This window comes from Erpetoichthys calabaricus, chromosome 3 (assembly GCF_900747795.2).
Source record: "Erpetoichthys calabaricus chromosome 3, fErpCal1.3, whole genome shotgun sequence".
Classification (NCBI taxonomy): domain Eukaryota; kingdom Metazoa; phylum Chordata; class Cladistia; order Polypteriformes; family Polypteridae; genus Erpetoichthys; species Erpetoichthys calabaricus.
Genome location: NC_041396.2, coordinates 91,485,079 through 91,507,258, shown reverse-complemented (window position 1 = coordinate 91,507,258; position 22,180 = coordinate 91,485,079). Strand labels below are relative to the sequence as shown.

Sequence of the window (22,180 nt, the reverse complement as noted above, 5' to 3'; positions counted from 1 at the left end):
TTGATCTTCTGTCATCATTTCCATTCACATGGCATCATAGTGAGCTTAAACAGTTATAACCCGGAAAGACACAATGACTGCAAGACAAATCAGTTGTCTATCTTGCATGGATCACTGGGTGGCAGAAACCGACAAAAGTAGAATAAAATAAGTTATTGAAAGATTTTGCACCACACCTGGAGGGCCTTTATACTTATCTGTTTGTTTATGCATTTGAATACCATGATGGTGTCTCACCACTCTATAAACATAGGCTTGATGTCCATGCCACTCAGTTTACCTTCAGTATCTCAAGTATGTTATACATCTATGTTAGGTTTATTGGTGACTCTAAATTAGAAAGGTATGAAAAAGACCACATGGTTGGTCCCCAATAGTACTTGGCAGTGTGAGCAGAATCCCAGTTAAGACTGATTTGTGACTTGCATTTAATGCTACCAACATGGGCACTGGTTCCAAAAACATTTGTATGGAATTGGATGGAAGTATTTTTGTGTGTACTTGCATGTGTATATCAACTTCTTTATTTTCAGAACCCATTTCTTCCTGCTAGAAAAAGACTGGGTTCAAATCTTTGACTACTCATGGTCAATATGGGATTTCCTCCTACCTGGCAGTGGAATGCATGCTGGGAGTTGGTAACATTAGTGTTGGCACTGCATGAGTTAATGTCTGTGTATCTTTGGTTGTACTCTGCAATGTATTGGTGCCCAATCAAGGTTTAATTCCTGCTTTGCACTCAGTGCTGTCTGAATAAGTTTTATCCACTTGCAATCTTAAAATTGGTTTGTTATTTAAAAAATTAGGTAGATTATCAATTAACATATTAACATCTTGATGTATGAATTACTGATTTATTTGTCTAGGTTAAATTTTAATTATCTGAAATTATAGCAAAGTCATTAGTAAAGCTGCCCCATGTCTGCAGATTCTTGGATTTGAAATCCAAGATCCAGGTGTTATCTGTGTGGAGTATAATTGTTCTTCCCATGTTGGTGTGAATTTTTCTCCTACTTCCCAAAAAGATGCTATCAGTTTAACAGGAAACTTTAAACTGGTGTGGAAGTGGCGTTGTGGGAGTGTGTGCCCGATGGTGAGCTGGTCTCTTATCCAGGGTTGGTTCTCACCATGAGCCAAACTGCTGCCTGAATGTGCACCAGCTTCTTGTGAAGCTAAACTGGATAAGTGGGTTAGACATTGGGTGGAAGGATTTGATATTGGCAAAAGCACATTTTAAATGTGAATATTGCATTTCAAAATAAACATACTGCTTAACAGTAAATAATGGCCTAGTGGCACAGTAGTTTGTGCTGGTACTTCATAAATCCAGTCTTAGACAGAACTTGGATTCAACAGGCTGCAACAATTATCTGAGTCGCAAAATGACTGAATAGACACTCCTATTTCATACAAATACAAAACACACTGGCAATGGCTTAGATAGAACTTTCTTTGTTGCTGGGGGAAATTTTGACTTTTTACATTATGAAGGAGCAGTCATGAATCAAAGAACCAAGAAACAAAGTTCTCCTCCTCACTCCTGTATTCTGTCTCATCCCCCTTATCATTATACCCCTTAAGTTTAGAATCATTGTAGAATTTATGCAGGTGACATGGCATGGTGTTATACAGTATTTACAGTTTGAGGTGTACAGAGTAAAGTGAAAAGGAGACAGGACTGCTCCTTGTGGTGCTCCAGTGTTGCTCACATCCATATCGGAGACAGTCTTCTGTGTTTGAATCCCATGCCCAGTTGTTTTCTGTGTGGAGCTTGTATGTTCTCTCAGTGTTTGTAGGACTAATTTGATTCCTCCCATATCCCCAAAGACCTGCTGGTTTGGTTAACTTGTGACTCTGTATGGGGGTGTGTGTCTGCCCTGCAGTGGACTGGCACCCTTTCTAGGGATTTCCCAGAGAGAATGTATACATGAGTGACTAAACAGATAGAAGTTAAGAAAGGGAATGGTATCTATCTATCTATTTAATATGGAAGTATATTGTAGTGGTTCTAAAAACAGGCTTGCTAATTTATATTCCTCTTTTTAGATTTTTAAAGCAAAAGTGTCTAGCCTTATTATTATTATTAGGAAAGTGATATAACTTTATACCTAATGAGACTATGAAATTGTAACTCTGTTTTTTCTTTCCATCTTGCTTTGCCCACTTAGCAACTGATATTGTAAGTGATCTCAGCTGTTGAACATTGGTCATTACTTCAAATGCTAGTTGTTTATTGTATTGAATATGGTCAGATGGCACTTTCATTCTTCTGCTCCAACCCAGGTTGCTGCTGACCTGTTTTCAACTCTGTTACTGACCCTAGCTGCTGTTCTATGCTTCATACATGCAAAGAGTCTCATTTTTGCTGGAGTGTTAAGAAATTACTGTACAGGGTCCAAAAGATGCAGAAAACACCCTTTTTTTAAAAAAAGTGTAATGTTTAAAGGCGCACTCTGTATTTCTTATTAATCCTTTTTCAAATATTTTTCACCCTGCATTTCCAAAGTACCGGAAACACAGTTACGTGATAAATATAGACAAAATTCCATTCATGTGCTCTCTTCCACATGTCACTGTCTCCAGATTGAGTTAACTCTAATTCAACATGGGTGGGCACATTTTATCAATGTGGAGTTACAGCTATATCTGGCGTAAAGACACCTACCGTATTTTGTATTTTCTGGTTGGATTTGTTGCACATCTGTCTCAAGCTACAGGTTACTTCATCAGTATTTCAGTCTGATTGTTCTGTTATTTGCTGTTTGATGTTAAAATGGCCCTGCATTTTGAATACCCTTTTCAAGATGCCTTCGCTTGTGTTGTGCTGATATGACAATTGCCTGCTTGGTGACAGCTCAGGGGCCCATTCTGCATGCAGCAGATTAGCAGGCTGCACAAAGCCTTGGTGAATAAAGCCTGCATTTTGGTGGAAATTGGATCTGCTGCTTCCTCAATGAAATTCTCACGGGAGCGCTTTTCATTACTGTTGCCCACCTGCAATAGAGAATTGCATTGAAGCTGTGGGTAAAGGATTGCATTTCTGCTTTGACATGTATTTTACAATAGGTCATGTAGAGATAGTAAAAAAACAAATTTGTGTTACATACTGAGTATTCATAAAGCTTTTATGGGCAAAAATTATTTAATTGAGGGTGGGAAATATATACTAATGGGCAGTGTTTGTAGTGTGAAGTCAGAGTGTTTTTCAGATAAACAAGAATAGCAATGGTCTTTCTCTTGGTTGTGTCAGGAAGACCAAGGATGGAGAGAATGGTGTTGGAACCAAGGTGGGACAGACAACATTATGTCACTTTAGAATACAGTATCGCTAGAAGTCCATTATAATGTACATTAGTGGCTGTGACACTGAACTTTAATATGAGGTTGCCTATTCAATTTCCTCCTCTGTCCACTATAAGGCCCTGTGATAGTCACTTTTAAACTGCCTGTGTTTCTATGATTTGTAAACCATTGTTATATATTCTGATCTTGTAAGCCACGCAGAATAAATGTCTTCTAATACACTGTGATGGAAATGCGAGACCCAAACCCCAACATGAATGTACACAGAGTCCCAAGTTCAAATGAAGGATGGGTTTTATAACAAAAATAACTCCTTCCAAGTAACACAAGCGCAGATTTTCTCTCTTACAATCATCTCTCCACAATTCCTCTCACCACCGCACTACTCTTCTCCAGTTGAGTGTTGCTCTCCGTCAGCCCCGACTTACCTGGATAAGGAAGTACGGTCTCTTTTATTGAAGACCTGGGAGTACTTCTGGTGCCAGGGCTGCTGCCCGTTGGAAGTACTTCTGGGCCATATGGACGTCCAACATAGCAGAGAGCAGCTCTCCCTGCAGTGCCCCCTTGCAGCACCCCCAGACACCAGCAGGGCTGTACTGCCAGGTTGCAACTCCTGGTATTCCTTGCTGGTTCCTGAATGGGCGTCGATATGGAGGGTTGCTGCCATTTACCACTTGGAGGAACTAAATATCTCTCTACGACAGTCCTTCCCTGTCCTCTTATATTATCCCGGCTAGGGAAAGTACTAGAATCATGTCCAGCTGGGACACCTGTCCATTTGCCTGGGGCCTCCTGTCCGGGAAGGAAATCTTCTCCAGCTGGGATCTCCATCCTATCCCTTAGGGCAGCCTTGTCCAGGATGCCTTTCTGTACTCTCTGGCCTCCCGTCCATGTAAGGGATCTTCCCGACTTCCTGCTGGGATGCCTGTCCATCCCGTATCCCTCCTACAACACTAATAATAATAATAGGTAGAGCTATTAGATGGCAGCATATCACCCCAGAAGTTACCACTTTGGGTCAAACATCAAGAGATATAGTCTTTTTAATGTGTTTCTTTCAGGTGGAAAAGTGTTAACTATGTTGAGAAACAAGAGACAATGATATGGGAGGGAAAGAAGTCTTGTCTGTTGGGTTTTGCACTGTTAAATAGCTGGGTCTACTTCCCATACTGGGCCAGCAGTATGTATGGATTAGCTCTAATCCAAAATTGGGATTGGGCATGATGCCCCAGGGTGCCAGCATTAGCATAATGTAATCTAGCTTCCTAGGCATTGGACCATAAATCACAATCTTTCCCTTCAATTCCATCTTCCAGCTCATCTTGTGACCAATTCATGAGTTTACCTCAAGGTATGAGCATTGGTAGTGTGTGTGGTCTAATGAGTAAGACACCAAGCTAGAGCTCTTACTCCAGTTAAAAAAAAAAAAAATACATATACAGTTTGTCTTGTATAGTGCCCTTTATGGAGTGCAGACAGAGTGCTGTCACAAATTCCCAGCTAAAATGCAGGTATTGTACAAATTACTAAATACTTTATTAGTACATAAAAAGATACAGATTTTTAGAGAAAACAAAGTAGAAACTGATGAGCATAAATGGAAACAAACAATATTTTTCCATTAATTAATTGATGAACTATGGTCATTTGACAATGGTGGAAATAGAACTGTAAGAGATAAAGTCCAAGACCTTGGTTAACTGGCTGCCTTCCCCCTCCTGGGCCTTCTTGTAGTAGAGTGGATGGTTTAGCATAGCATCTATTGACAGAATCTTTCCATCTGATAATTCCAATGCTGCTTTTTCTGAAATTATTTTCCATAGGCAGGCAAATAGCTTGGCAGTAGTGCAGTGGCAATAAGTGCCACATCACAATACCAAGAATAGGAACAGAATAGGGAAGGGTTAGTAACGTTTTTAAAATATTTTATTACTTCTGTTTTGGTACAAATAACTAACAAACAAAAATGCAGTATGCACAGCTAATCAGCAGCTCTAGTCAGGGTATACTAGACTGGATCCCTTGTAGTATCGGGCAGATCATTCCACAGCTGTAATTGAAAGCTACTCCTTACTTTATTAATCGTTAGAATCCTAAGTAGGTTGGCATCTTGAGGTCTTAATGTGTTCTCTGGTTTGAAAGTAATAGTAAGTTCAGATAAGTAAGCAGGGCCTTGCCCATTTAAGGCTTTATATTTTAAAATGACAATTTTAAAAGTTTAACTGCGAGTCAGTAAAAACCTTAGAACTGGAGTTATGTGTTCATTCTTTCTGATTCTTGTAATAATTCTTGATCAGCATTTTGAAATAAATGGAGGCTGCAAAAAGAACCATTTGAACTGCCAGTGAATAATGCATTGCAGTAGTCAATCCTATCAGAATTAAATGCACAAATTTAATTTCTCAGTATCCTGCATGTTTAGAAAACATCTTTATTTTCCAACATTTTTACCATAGAAAAAACATGTTGCGGATAGTTTGGTAATGTGTGTTTTAAACAATATGCTTGTGTCAAAAGTAATGCCTATACTACCCACTGATTCAGTAATGCTAATAAATGTGACAGAATGTTGTTGCAGTCAGCATCTTTCCCTAGAATAATTAACATCTTTGTTTTATGTGCAATCAAAGACAAGTAGTTCTCATCCATCCCCTCCTTTTAGTTCACTAACACATCTAATTATGGACAACATCAGAGAAACGTTATTTGGTCTAAAAGAAAGGTATAACTGGGTGTTGTCTGCATATGAGTGAAAATTAACGTTATGTTTTCTAATGATAGATCCCAGTGAAAGCATGTAAAACGAAGACAGTCAGTCAGAGTCCCAGTATTGATGCCTGTGAGACACCATTTTAGCTTCTGAGTATAATGATGGAGTACCGACAGCACATTTCTGCATGTACTAGACTCAATTTGATAAATAAGAGCTCAAATAGGCTAGTACATTGCCTGTGAGCCCAATGTGACTTTGTAGCTTATGTAATAAAATAGAATGGTCAATTGTATAAAATGCTGCAGTTTAATCTAACAAAATAACTATAAAGATTATTTTTTTTATACTTTCTGTCCTTTCAGTTCAGAAGACCTGCAGCTTTGTTACTCTCCATCTACTTTCTAATTTTTGACACTAAGAGCTTGAGTATTCTCATTAAATCAGGGTAAGCTTGTATGCTTTTTAATAACCTGGGTTTTAATGGGAGCTACTGTATCCAAAGCCTCTTTTAAAGTCCCATTATAATTTGATACTAGTTGGTCTAAAATGTTTTCCTCAATCATGCTTGAGCTTCTCAAAATATCCACAAATTTTGATGCAGTTACAATCTAAAGATGTCGCACTGTCTTTATATTAAACTGTGAGTGTATTGAAGAGGGCACAACCAAATCACACACAATGAAGCTGGGTACCCTTGCTTATCCAGGATAGGGTCAAAGGACAGCTGAAGCCTACCCTAGCAATCATTAGGAACAAGACAAAAAGAATACCTGGACAGTGCACCACTCCATCACAGGGTGAATAAATGCGCGTGCACACACACACACACACACACACGTTAGCGGGTAATTCAACATTGACAGTTCATCTAACTTGCCTGTCTTTGGGTCATGGGTGGAAACTGGAGCAGCTGAAGAAAACCCACATGGCCATGGGGGAAGCATGCAAATGCCATGCAGGAAGCACCGAGCACATGAACCCTGCTCTCCTTATTGCAAGGTGGCAACACTATCCCTGTATGTTTGATTTTTATCTTTAGTCATTTGGATGGGCTTGTATGAATAAGCGCTGACAACCGGTGAATGCTCATCTAGAAGTAAAATGCATAGAATTTAGTGACAAGGAATAAGGAATGTGGGTGTTTTGGACTTCACAAACTGAAGAGAGGCTCATCTGTCTAATGTCTTGTGTTTTACATATCAAGACGGGGGGGTTAAGAGCAGAGACTATGGCTCAACTCTCCATACCTCTTAACTGTTCATACAGCATGGGCTATATAAAGCTGCACACTATTGGCTGTTACAAAAAGGGGCAAGCATGACTGTGCTGGAAGGTTGACAAGCAGTCAATAAAGTTGACATGCCCAGCGATATTCAGTTGTGTAAACTCTTGTGGTCCGACGATGAGATCAACCAGTGCAGTCAGCAAATCAGACATACCCTACGACTAAGTGTTGTGTATTGTGACATCAGCTTTACATGTTAAAAGATCTTGGAATGTTCTTTACTATAGCAATTGTGCTATTTAAAAAAACAAAATAAAAACAAAAAGGTTTAGTGCCCTGTGTTTAGCATTGCTTTCACAAAGTATGCAAAAACATAACTTGCTAACTAGCTAACACAAGTGATTGAGAAAATGAATGCAAGTTTTGTGGTGATTTATTGTATGATTTGATTAAGACATTAATCATGTAAATATTCTTATTAGATCACCTTAAGTGACAATCGTTCATTTAAACAAGAATATAATAAATCAGAACCCAATTCTAGCGCAGAATCCCCTTCTCAGAAAGGCATTTACTCCAGGTGGCAAAACATCTGACTACTCGTCTGTCATCACTAACGAGTCCAGAAATACAAAAGATAGTTATTGCTTTGCACATTTCTATTTGCTTTGCAAGGGCCCTCAATTACAAGTGATTTGAGAGTCAAAATATCAGGTTCATTACATCTACACTGTGAATTACAGCAGAGAGCATTATGAAACGTTGAAAAGCATTCCAAGTGGATTTTAATAATGTGGTTGGATCTTTCAGTCAGTGCTAGCCTACAGTACATGATCCAGGAAGGCTATTTTCTCATTGCTTTAACCAGTAATGCTCTTGCAGTGAGGTAGAGGAGTAGTATTAGATGAATAATCTTTTTGCAAAGAAAGTTTTTTCAGGCTTAGCTCTAGCAGAAATAAAATATATGTTACCTCACAAAGAAGGCTTTGCTTGATGAAGCTACTCTCATACATTTAGGCAAGTCTGTTTCTTATCTCCATAAAACTCAAGAGAACCATACAACTTCTTGACAGAATGCAGGTTGTTGAGGATTTAAATATGCAAGAAGGGGGAAAAACAACTTAGTATGGATAAAAATTGTGTTCATGTAAATATTTCTCGTGTATATTTTTCTTTCCATTAGCTGTTGACCTCACAGATTTGCCTAATCCCATTAGACTGCTCAACACACATCTTTTATTTACCCACCACTGTTTTCTTTAGAAATCTTCCCTTAAAAACTTTGTTAAAACAATTTTCTTATAATATTTTCTTGCTGAACCTGTTTGGGACTAGCTTATCTCTGTCAATGGAAAAATTTAAAATGAAGTTTAAAATACATCTTTAACTGTCAAAATGGTGTGTGTGAAGCCACTTCTTTATTTTTCTATCCATCTGTCAACTTTCCAAACCAGATTTATCCAAATTTGTGGCCCCATCAAGCAATGGGCAAGAACTTTCACTGACTGGGTCTCTGATCTGTCACCAGCTACACCCATGCATCTACACAATCTAACACAAATATTGGGCCAATTAATATTCATCAATATGTCTAAAATGCACCTCTTTAGGATGCAGGCTGAAAACAAGTGCACCCAGGGAAAATAAAACATGGACAGTGACATATGAAGTAAGCATCCACATATTCATCATGGAATTCCCCTCCTGTGTGGATTGCCGAATTTTTGCACAGGCTCTTCTTTTGTCCTCTGTGTCTTAATCCTGTCTGTTAAAGTGCCAGACACCTCTTACAAAGGCTAGGCAGCCTGATGTTCAGGTTACCTGGGAATTACTGCATGCAACTACTTATCACATTGCATTCCCCAGGTGATCTGGAGTATTCCCAGCATGAAATTTTAATTTTAAAGCCTAGTGGACACTTAGGAGTGCTGCCTAACAATTATTTTATGTAGTGATCCTGAAATCCTGGCCTACGCCATTTAAAGCACTAGGCTATAAGATCTGTCTCGTGGCTGTCTGTGCTCCCATTCAGATAGAAGTGATAGCACTGAAAATTCTTCTGTCTCCATGTCCATGGGTGACTGTACACTGGTGGTACATGGGAAGATACAAGCACACCCCAGTGGTTAACTGCTGCTTTAGCTTTATGGACTATTACACTGCTGTGATGGAGAACACAAAATTATGGTGTGGTATATAAGACTTGGATTCCAGATTAGCACCAGGGATTAGTGCTTTCCTAACCAAAAAGGTATCACTAGATGTAAATCCTTGTTATGAGTCTGTTATTTATTATAAAAATTTTTGCAATATCAATTGATATGGATGTATTTAATATTGAGACACTGATGACAATGTTACATTTTTAGAATGGCAATATAAAGAAAGAAGGCAGTAAAGCAGCTGGTGACAGCAAATGATGGGACTTGTTTTCAGTAGATGCCTCTTGATATGTAGGTCTGGCTGTTTGTTGCTTTTTGACATAATAAAGATATGCATTCTATCCATCCATCTTCTAAACCTACCATATCCTGAGCAGGAGCACAGGGAAGCTAGAGCCAAACCCATCCAGCACAGGGTACAAGGCAGGAACAATCCCTAGACAGGACACCACTCAAGCTATGCTGTAATATTGATAATTTAATCTATATAATGTACTAGTCAGAGTACCCAGCATTGCCCGGGTATGTTTCTTGAATTGGTTAAGGAAAGAAAGCAAAGGTTTATGTGCTTTTTAAATGGTGACCGTGTTGTTTTTGCTAGCTGTCCCATCTTCCATACTCGGTAGCCTCTTTATCAATGTGTCTGGTCTCATTCATTGAGAATTTGTACTTTTTGGGTCTGATTGGATTCCATGCTTGCAATAACTCCTTGCTGGGTTGTCCCCATGAATGTTGTCATGTCTAACCTGCCCTCTTATTTTAAGGTGGATAGTTCGAAGTTCTGCAGTGGGTTGGCACCCTGCCCGGGATTGGTTCCCTGCCTTGTGCCCTGTGTTGGCTGGGATTGGCTCCAGCAGACCCCCGTGACCCTGTGTTCGGATTCAGCGGGTTGGGAAATGGATGGATGGCTGGATAGTTTGAAGTTCTTAAATTATGAAGAAAAACTGATAAAGCAGGAGTTAAAGAACAACCCTTTGTTTTTTTTCTTTGTACTGTGCTGCACTTCCACTCTTGGTGCAGCCTCACCCAACCATCCCCTGCAAAAGTGCAAGATAGTCCTTTTTATGTTGCAGTACACAGAAGCAGTATGCAGCATTTCCTGGGTAAGTAATGTTAAGTTCTGGTCATTTGTTATCTGCTAGTCTGGCTTTAGTCTCTTCAGAGGTTTCACTTACTCTGCTCCAGCAGTTCACACTGGTGTGCAAACTGTAGGAAATAAACAAAAAATAAAAAACTCACCGGGATCCCCAGGATCACAATTTATTGGTCCAAAGTAGCCTATCTTGTGTGTATGGCCTTAGAAAGCAACTGTGCAAAGTTTGGTCCAGATTGGTCAAAGGGTGTAGGACTGTATAGGGAACAGACAGACAGACTTTATACACTAGCTGTTCCCCGCAGCTCTGCCTGCGTAGTGGTGAAACAGGACAATGAGGAGGACCCTGCCCGCAGCCTCTGTCTTGGATTAGTGTGAACAAATCGCTCCTGCAAGCAAACTGTGACTCTTAGAGCGATGAGAGAAGTCACAAAATCAGCCCGAATTTTAAGCAAATTACAGAAAGAAAACCTAATCTAAATCTGTTAAGTAGTGAACGAGAGAACTACTTAAGTGGATGTAAGATACACCCTGAGGCTGGGGCGTGAGTGAGGAGGGCCCTGTGTCTCTCGGATTCGTGCAAATAATTTGGTACCTCAAGCAAATTATGATATATAGGGCAACGAGAGAAGTTGGAAAATCAACCGTAATGTTCAAGCAAATTATGGAAAAAAACCTGGTCTAAATCCGTTAAGTAGTTCTCTCGAAAAGAGCGGACAGACATACAGAAAGACAGTGGATTTAATTATATATATATATATATATATATAAAGTGTGTGTGTCTGTGTGTGTGTTTTTAATGGCTGGTTAGTTTAATTGTGTTTGATATCATTCTTTGAGAAATAAGAACACACCTTACTAATAATAGCTCAGTGTAGCTCCTTAGTTTCCTACATCCGCATTGAGACTCTCATTATGGTTCTTTTTGTTAAACTTTCTAAAGCAATTAAGTCTACATCTTTAACAGGTTTCTAGTTTCAAGTGTTTTTTTTTTTTTTCTTTCTAAGTTAAACCTGCTATAAACATCATAGGGCAGAGTGGTGGCTCTGAGGCTAAGGATCTGCTCTGGTATCCCGAAGGTTGCCGGTTCGAATCCCCATCACTGCCAAAAGAGATCCTACTCTGCTGGGCCCTTGAGCAAGGCCCTTATCCAGGGGCGCTGTACAATGACTGACCCTGCGCTCTGACCCCAAGGGGTATGTGAAAACTAACAAATTCCTAATACATGAAATTATATAAGGCGAAATAAAGAACAAAAAAAACCATGGTTTAAATGGCAAATTACTGTACGAAATGATTCATCAGTTGAAACACACACGAACACTTCTGCTAAACATTTAAATCTGTTATGCGAGTGATACGCTTTTAAAGTGAGTGATGTCAGGCTTTAAATTGCCTCCTTCGTTTCTGTCAGCTAGAAATTGCTCTGCTCTCGGCTTTGCTCCACCCTGAGAAAAGATCTCCACAGCTACCTCATTTACAGTATATATAATTGCTGTCAACAACAGTGTTAATTAAACATTTCTTCAATTTCACTCTTGTACAATAAGGGAGGACATCTACAGAATCAGCACATCCATTTCTGAGTGGGTTTTCCTCCAGGTAGTCCAGTTTTCCACTGACATCCTAAAGGTGAATGTGCTCTGTTAATTGGTGAGACTAAATCTGATGATTGTGGACATGTGCATTCTGATGAACCAATACCCTGTCTAGGGCTGGTCCCCCCACCTTATGCACAGTCCTGCTGAGATAGGCACTGGCCACTTGTGACCTGAACTGGAGAAGTGGGTTTGAAAATAGATGGATGATTAAACTATCATAGAAAGGCCAGGTAGGTAAAGAGTGACATTACTGCTGCAAGGCACTTGGGTTTCGGTTTTATTCCTTGTTGAGATTCCAGTTGTGTGTGTTTTATATGTTTTCCCTATTGCTAAGCACTTCAGTTTCCTCCTACAGTTTAAAGAATTTTGTTAATGTTAATAGGCATCTCTCAACTGCCATGACGTGTTTGAGGTTGAGCTGGATTGGAGCGGCGTCATCCTTAGGACTGGTTACTACCTGGCAATTGAGAATTTGCAGTGAAGAAAGGAAAGTTTAATTTAGAAAGACCTGTTTGGATGGAACTGACATTGAGTGGGACACCATTGCATGGCAAGACATTCTTACTCTTCCAGTTTGCACGACCCTGTCAATTTAAGTAATTGTACATCTTAAGGATGTCTGACAAACTAAGAAAAAACCCACTCAGACACAAAAAGAATGTGTAAGGATAGCGTTGCCAGGCAAGAGGAAAAGAGGAAAGCCTAAGAGAAGGTTTGTGGATGTGGTGAGAGAGGACATGCAGGTGATGGGTGTAACAGAGCAAGATGCAGAGGACAGAAAGATATGGAAAAAGATATGTTAGAGAGTTTTCAGTCAATAGTGTACCACCACTCTCTCTCAATTTATTGTTCAGTATGGTAAAACACAATACTACACAGCTGTACTTTTTTATCTATTATTAAACCACATCAGCAAAATTAGTTACATTCAACATTTCAGTGTAATGCACAGACTAAATACGGCACTTCACACTAAAGCACCATCTGTCATATTAAACCATTCAATTTGCCAAGTCGTTTAAAAAGTGGGTAAGTAGAACACTTCACTGTCACTTGCCATCTGGTTATTGAAGTGCTGCAGCAAATCCAGGAAGCCAAAACCAGTCAGTGACAGTTGTGCACAATCTGTTGTATTTAACGGGGCACCACAATACCTAGAGGAAGATGATGGTACAAGCATAAGGAAACTGCTTGGACCCCAGGATGATACAGGGAACAGAGCTGGTGCGGCAACTATTGCCCTGATTGTCTTTTTGTGGCACAGAAGTGACAAAATCAACACCCGAGTTCCATGAAGGATGGACTTGTCTCATAGGCTTAGTAGTAATACAGTCTTAAGCTTTCATCATTTTTAGATTTTGTTTTGTATTATTGTGAAGATATATCAGTCAATGATGCCTGATGAATTTATTATCAGTTGTGCCTCAGTGGTGTTGTGGTTAGCACTGTTATCTCATAGCTCTAGACTCACAGACAGCGAACAGACCAAAAGCTGAACCTATGTATGGATGGTGCATCATGTCCTTGTTCATGTAAATGTTTTTCTGGGTAGTCTGGTTTCCTCCCACATCCCAAAGATGTGCAGGTTAGGAAATGGAAAACTGGCCTGATGTGAATGACAGTGGGCAAGGTGCTAGCCCATTTCAGGGCACAACCTTGTGCACCCTTCCATACATTTGGTGTTCCTAAGTTAGTCTCCATCTCCCCGACACCCTGTTTTGGAATGAGCAGGTTCAGTACTTGACTGGAAGTACTTAGCAAGCCTCAAGTATTAGGAGGTGACTCTCCAGAGTCAAACTAAAAATAATATTATGGGTAAATAATAAGGCTGCTACTGAATTTGCCCTTCTGCCGCAGAAGGACACTCCAATTCCAAAGAAGGAAAATGCCTCAGGAATAGCTTGATCGTCTGAAGGGACTTGGCTGTATTTTTTTTTGTCTGCCCTGCTATTTATGGAGCAGCATGTTGCATATGGGTTTGCTCTGTTGCCTCGAGGCTCAATGGACCATGGATCCAATTCCTTACCTGATCATTGCCCTATGAAATTTGCAAGTTTCTCTATGTCCATATAGCCTTCCTGTTATTAGTGTTAAGTTCTTTGTGTAAATGTGCCCAGTGATAAACTGGGGTGCCATCCAGGGTTAGTTACAGCTTTACCCCAGATGCTCTATAACCTTCGAATGGACAGAGCTGGTTAATAATAATAATCATCATCATAATGATAATATTAATAATGACAACAGAATGAGTGTCATGAAATACTACAGCATAGTCTGTCATTTTATGCTTACAACTGATCACCACTCCTGGACCAGCTGTGCATACGCAGTAATTACATTACAAGTTGGAGTCTCAATCATCCTACACACAACATAAGCTCACTAATACTTTATAACGAGGCACAATTGGATATTGAAAGCTATACACCAGAAAATGACTGAAGCCATCATCATAGCAGAATGTCATTAAGAGGAAATCCATATTTACACGTTTAATTCTTTTTATCCAGTCAGAATACTCCTTCCACTTCAGTCATGGTTCCCTGTGATTCTGTGTTTCTACTAACATTAAATAAGGTGCAAGGTTAGACCCTGCAAATAGTTGGAAAAAAAACTGTGGTGAAACTGATTTTCTCCTGGACCACCATGCTGTATGTCTAATGGTCAAGGGTCACTGGTGGTGTTTATTAGTGCCCCTGACAAAGTAAAAAATGTAGGTTATTAGGAAGCAATAAATTGACTGCTTCCTCCCCAACTAGAAAATGGTACAAATCAAAATCAATTGAATCAATGATTTTGAAATTATTATTATACTATACTATAAACTGGGTGGAATAAAGTGCAGATTCAGTCACTGAATTTCCCAGAAGGACTTTTGGCTGCAAAACCAAAATTTCACTGATGAAGCCCACCATGGGGTGGAACTTTTCATTCCTGTGCCAACTCCCCAAAATGCCTCCTATGGGGAATTTCCGTAAAAAAGCAAGAGAGTGGTCACTAAACAGTTCCCCAAGGGTAAACCTTTTGGAATGAAGCCTAGCCTATGGTCTCCCCCTGTACAAATGGGGAATCTTTGCAAAAACTGGTGGAGGTTCGTTCAATCTAATAGTGTGGATTTACATAGGAGACAAACACATCAATGCACATTCATTTTTATTTATTAGACCTCCAGACAGTCCTAAAGCACTGTGGTAGATAGACTTCTTTATATTCAGCATTGTGGTACTCAAAAATGGTTTTTTAAATTACCTTCAAAAAGTTTTCATTCTGAGCTTTTTTAAGGGCACATGAAGGATGGTAGTACTATGATTAGAAGATGTTGCATTACAACTGTGATTCTGTTTTATTTTTTGTGTGTCTTTAACTTAACTGTTTTATGAATGCTTTGAACTTACTTCAGTTTTTCTTTTTTTTTTGTTTGAGAAACCCCCTCATATGATATACCATTTGACTCGTTTTGGTATGTACTGTAGTTACACAAGATGTCAAGCTGTTTGGAGTAATCCCCATATTTCTGTCACTTTAGGCCCCAAAAATATTTTTAGGCTATTTTAGGACCATATTTTGTGCAGGAAATGACTTATGATAAAGAGTAAACCAGTGTCAGCGGCAACAGCAAAAATGATCAAAAGGACTTGTAGTTATTCATACCACTTCAACTGACCCCAGGGGTTCACCTCCTAAGAGGTCAAAAACACATCTTTTCACAAAACTTCAAAAAAAAATATTTGAGTGATATAGGCATGTAGAGTATCATCTTATGCAATTTTGAAGTTGTTGATCACAATTATGATAATAATTTTGATATTTGAAGCTTTACTGGTGGTTCTTACTCTCTAAGAGTCACTCCCATAAGATTAAAAATGACAAATTTCAAACATAACCTTGTGGGGTATTGTTTAAGGCGATTTCAAGGTCAATGATTATAAATATGATGTTATTTTTGATTCAATACTAGGAATATAACTCTCTATGGACCTCTAGCAGAGGCTGAATGAGTCTGAAAATGTCAAATGGCTATTAAATTGAAAATATTTAGGATTTCATAATTAAAACTGAAGCACACATTTCTGTATTTCAAATATTCCATGAAACTATTTTTTGTATGCACTTCTACGTCATGAAGTAAATCACTACATTTCTTATGAACACTCTGAATTAGAGTGGGTTATGCTAACTCAGACTTTTTCAAGGATCAGGGATCTTTTATCGTCATTCCAACATCCATGTGCAGAAACAAAATTCGGTACTCGGGTCCCAGTAATTAAACAGTGCCCACAATAACTCCATAATAAAAAGTAGTAAAAACTACATCCTAAAAGCATAGTATGCTAAAAACTATGTAATAAAAAATAGCCCTTTAACCCCATAGACTTTGTGATAAAGGTATCACAGGTAAACAATAAATAGAACAGAATAACACTTATACATAAATACAGTAAGGTAACTATGGCTAAAATAAATATTTTTGCAGTATACCTGCAATTGGCACTAAGTAAAAAGTTAGTAACAGTAGTTTAGTACATGACACTACTGAAACAAAATGCAAAGTGTTGAGTAAGTCACACAGAGTGTACAGTCAGATTTAGTGATGTCGGATTCATTAGTCTATGATGATCCAAGAAGAAGCTGTTCCTTAACCTGGTAGTGTTAACCCGTAAGCTGCACAATCTACTGCCCGATGGGAAGGAGGGCAAACAGTCCATGTCCAGGATGAGTGACATCTTCCATAATGGAGGAGGCTTTACTTTTGCACCTGCTGGTGTAAACGTCCTCAATACTGGCTGCCAGTGATCTGCTGTGCAGACTTAACCACCCATTGTGATGCTCTCCTGTCTGTGGCTGCTGCACTACACCATAATACAGGAGGTAAGGATGCTATCTACACACACCTGTAAAAGGAGGTCAGAACAGAGGGTCACAGACCAGCCTGCTTTAGCCTCCTCAAGAAGTAGAGGTGTTGTTGGGGCTTTCTTTACCACACAGGCTGTATTGTAGCTCCAAGAGAGGTCATGTGTAATATGTATACCCAGGTATTTGAAGCAGGTGACAATTTCAACCTCTTCTCCATTGACATTAAGGAGGGGGAGGAGGGACAGTGACAGTCCACTGAAAATCCATAATCATTTCCTTAGTTTTCTTGACACTGAAGCTATGTTTGTTGTTTGTCCTTACACCAAGCCTCCAGTATAGCCACTTCCATCCTGTATACTGACTCATCATTATGAGTCCTACCACCATTGTGTCATCTGCAAATTTCCAAATTTCACTATGTGATTGATTGGATAGTGTGATATGCAGTCGTATGTTATCAGGGTATATAGTAGGTGGCTCCAAATGATGGTTGAAGATTAAATGCCATGGATTCTGACTGACTGGGGCCTGTTTGTTAGAAAATCCAAAATCCAGTTGCAAAGTACTGTGTTTAATCCAAGTAGAGATAGTTTGTTAGTGACGGGTGCTCAGCAGGCTCCTATCAATTATGGAAAATCCACTGCATCCACTAAACAGTATCATCTCCAGACAGAAGAGCGGTTTCAGCGACAGACTGCTGTCACTGTCCTGCTCCACTGACAGACTGAGGAGATCGTTCCTCCCCCAAACTATGCGTCTCTTCAATTCCACACACTTGGATAAACATTAACATTATACAAAGTTATTGTCTGTCTTTTACCTGCATTATTATCAATCTTTAATTTAATATTGTTTTTTATTGTATCAGTAAGGTGCTGCTGTGAATTTCCCCTTGGGATTAATAAAGTATCTATCTAATATTTTTGTTAACTTCTTTTTAAATTACTGTGAATCGTGTTTCTTTGTGTTATTATTACAATATAATTATGTATGGTATAGTGGCTAGCACTGCTTGGCCTTATGGGTACACGTTATAGGTTCAAATCTCATGCCCAGTTGTAGTCTCTATGGAATCTGAATGTTTCTTCTGTGTCTCTAAGGGGCTTCTGCCAACATTCCCAAAGATGTATGTTTCTCATTAATTGGCGAGTCCAGCTTGGCCAATGCATGAGTGGCAATAATCATAGATGGTGACCTGACCTGGGCTGTTTTGTGCCTTGTGCCTAGTGCTGCTAGGATAACTTAATTAAGTGTATATGGAAATGTTTTGTTTGTATATTTTTTGTGTGTTTGGCTAACTCCTTTTAAAAAGGCCACAAGTTTAGGATACAGCAAAATTGTTTACATTGCTTTATAAAATTGGAACACAGGCAGGTTAAGTGATTTGCTCAGGGTCAAACCGAGAGCTGGAAGTATGAATTGCACTGATTTTCTAATCTATCTTGTTTCTTTCCAAGTTAATTTATAAGTGTTTGTATTTGGTAGTTTTGGAGAGGATGACATTTTTTCCAACTTGACTCAAATTGTGTTACCACATTAGGTATGACTGCTGCAAGGTACATTGCTTTAGCTCATCACTGAGCACCATGAGGCTCACATAATTCAATCATAGGAGAGAAAGTCAATCTTAATTTTCCATCATCTATCATGCTGCTTGCCTTCTAGAAAAAAAGGGCAGCAAGCTTAAATAAAAATGCCAAACAGTGATATTTCTGAAGGTTCTTTTAGTTACTTATTGTTTACTTTCAGAAAAATAAAGAGTGGATGAAGATGACAGACAGTTTATGTATGATTAACCTGAATGTGGCTCATGGTCTTAGTAGAGCAAGAATATAAAGACTTGTTGGCCTAGGCCAAATGGTGCCCAGACCACATCAGGTCATGCTGTTATAAGTTACATTTACAATGTTTTCATTTATCACACAATATAGATGGTGTCACCAGAATCACTGTAGAAGTACTGCTCCTCAACCAAATGATATGTTCAATGGGAACACTGGGAAACATGGTGGATCACCATTGAAGGAGAGAACCTACAGTAGCAGTGTTAATCCTCATATTTCTGAATCATACCCACTAATTGTATCATCTTTATTGATTAAACAAGTATACATCCTGAAATGAAATGGTAATGTCCAGTAAATCTGTAAGTATATATTATATACTAGAAGTAGCACTTGGCATTACACTAGTCAGTAATTCTGAGCTCTGGTCTGTTTGTCTGCTAATATTTTTGACTGTTCTGGTGTTTCATTTGCTGTGAGCCACCAGGTGGCACTGTCGTGCAAACTGTAGTTTAAAAACCCAAAGTTACCACCAGGGTGAACATTTTGGATTGGGACAAAGTACCTGGTCTTATCAAATGATGGAGGTGTGCAAATTTTTTGCAGAGATTGGTCCCACAGTGAGGATATATGTACTAGACATTAGGTTTTCAGGAACCAGGGACTTTTTAGAAACTCTGGAACATTTGTAACATTTCCACTGCAGGAACTTTGGTCGTTTGAATTTCCTAGTAGGTACATCTTGGTCATTTGTTTAGCTCGTACTCCAGGGTATGTGCTTTTTGTTCCACCAGGAACTACCATGGGTGAGGCATGACAATGAATTGTGCTGATTGGTTGACCATTTTACAAATCTGTAAACAATTCGAAGTTGGAGAGTAATCAGTTATCCTTGGCGCGCCACGCTATGCACTGTATCGAAGCAATAATCTCCAATGTGAAGTCATGATCAGTTAGAAGCATTGAGGTTGGGATGTTCCCCATGAACTCTCACACATGCATCATTGTTCTTTGCTTGTTACATATTTTGCATAAAGGTTACAGTTCCTGCTGTGTGATGGGAACGCAACTCACAAAACTGACCAGAGACCACAAGTGGCCCTGGCAAACATTGTACAGGAACTCATTGGTTGTGAAAAACAAAGTTCCTGTGCTGGGAAAACACCTGTACATACATACATACACACACACACACACACAGATGGTCCTCTCGTGATCAAATAAGGAAGGTATGAAAATCCTGACAGAGATTGGTCCAGCAGTGTGGATTTGTATACAAGATGCACGCAAACATAATAATAATAATAATAAAAATTCATTACATTTATATAGCGCTTTTCTCAGTACTCACAGCGCTATCCACACAAACATAGATTTTGAGCTATATAATCGATTGCAGTTTTGTCAATAAGCACCACCAGTAAATACTCTGAAAATTAAAATTTTAATACATTTATCCATTATCTAGCCTGCTTAATCCAATATAACCACTCAGGTGCTCCACTAGGCCCCAAATCACAGACATAGCAATGCCCAACACAATTCCAGGTTCAAATAAATTATTTTTATTTAACCAACCTGTCACAATTTCTCCTTTCTCCTCCAAGAGAGTGTCGCCCACTGCCTTCCGACTCTGACTTGATTTCATTGAGGAAGAGGACTCTCTTTTAAACTAGACCCGGGAACTGCTTCCAGTCTCCTGTTCAAGTTGTTTGAACCACTGGGTCATGCGGAAACCAGGACTGTCTTCTCCCGGCAGTATCCTCTGGTGGTCCCCAAAGACTCCGACAGGGATACGTTTCCAGTCCTGCAGGTATCCTGATCAGGTTTTGGCCCTCAGGAACACTGCCTCCTGTCATGTAAATAAACTGATCCTGATTCTCCCATGCCATCCATTATGGCTTCCTAGTTGGGAATGTATCCTTCTTATATCCTGGCCAGGATGCTTGTCCTTCATCTTTGGTACCAGCACCAGTTAAGGATCATGGGGGCCAGAGCTATTCCCACCTGCACTTGGTGAAAGACAAGATATATCTCTCTGTAGGTTGCAGGGTATTTTATCAAATTTAAATTTGCAAGAAGCTACAGTCTTTGCTGAAACCTTTAATGAAACTTTGAACACAAAGCAGGAACTTTCAATGGATTAGGCACCAGTTTATCACATGGCACACTCATGTACTCACAATTTAAGTAAAAAGATTACAAAGAACAATATACATGGTGGCCCATATTTATGTATATGACATTTCACAAGCTGTAGCATTTAATCTACTGCACGAAAAGTATTGAAAATGGCATCATTTTGTAGTCTGAGAATGGGAGTAACAATGTGCTAGATCCCACCAGACGTTTTCCTGTGGGGTTACCTAAAAGGCAAAGTGTATCAACATTGCATCCACAATGAGGCTGAGCTATGTGCAGCTATCACAGAAGAGGATACCATTACAGATGTGACAAGCCACCTGTGACAGCATTGCTCTTCGTCTTCAGGCGTGTATCGATCTGGATGGCGCATTAGTGGACCATGCCATATAGAACAAGGGATGAAAGAATATTTAAGATTCTTAATGTTCATGTTCCATTATGTTACTTGATAATAACATTGGTAGTTTTCTGATAATAACACCTTTTCAATCATATACATAGGCCACCCTGTATTGTAGGAATAGTAATGATGATGAAAGAAATGCTGGAATATTTATAAGACTCTTGAAGAGAATACATTGTGAAACAGATTTAATATTACAAGAAGCCAACATACATTCAGCATATAAATCAATTCAGAATAAGACAGAGGAAATAAGTAATAAGAAATGTTAACATTGCTAAGAGTATACACATTCTCATACTTGCTTAATTCAGTTCTGGTTCATGGGAAGCCACAGCTTATCTTATCAATGCCAGATTTAAGGTAGCAACTAGACCTGGACAGATTGTCAGTTCATCAAACAGAACCAATTAACTTAATATGCACTTCTTTGGGAAATGCTGGATCAGTACAGAAACAGTGGAAGGCAGTGCACCACCATGCTGCTCCTCAAATCAAGAACAGTAGAATGCATATGAAAAGAATGAAATTTAGGAAGCAGATCTAAATGGCAAGCCAGACCAGTAGATTTCCAGTCTTGATGTGAATATCATGACTGATGAAGCCTCATGGACAAACCTAATGGGATGCTTCCCTAAGTCCCTGACTATGAGTGTTCCTCAGGATCACTAAATAGACTCAAACTAGAAGGTCTTGGGTGTGTATTATGTAGCATAGACTGGGATTTTCAAGTGCTGGACTTTGTAAGTTGCTAAAAGAAGTTTAGACATGGTAGACAGGTCAGTAGTTTAATAAAGCAAGGTGAATTATTGTGAAGTGACTGCTTCTCTAACATAAGGCTGTGCCAGCAGCGTTTTGAATCGGTTGCAATGCAACAGTGGGATACATGGGATTTTA

The 22,180-nt window shown here is 39.2% G+C and overlaps 1 protein-coding gene across 2 annotated transcripts in view; it reads left to right on the top strand.

The window, feature by feature from the left end:
* kcnc4 (potassium voltage-gated channel, Shaw-related subfamily, member 4) overlaps positions 1-22,180 on the top strand; it is a 154,943-nt gene that overhangs the window by 2,671 nt on the left and 130,092 nt on the right. The gene's annotated exons all lie outside the window — the stretch shown is intronic.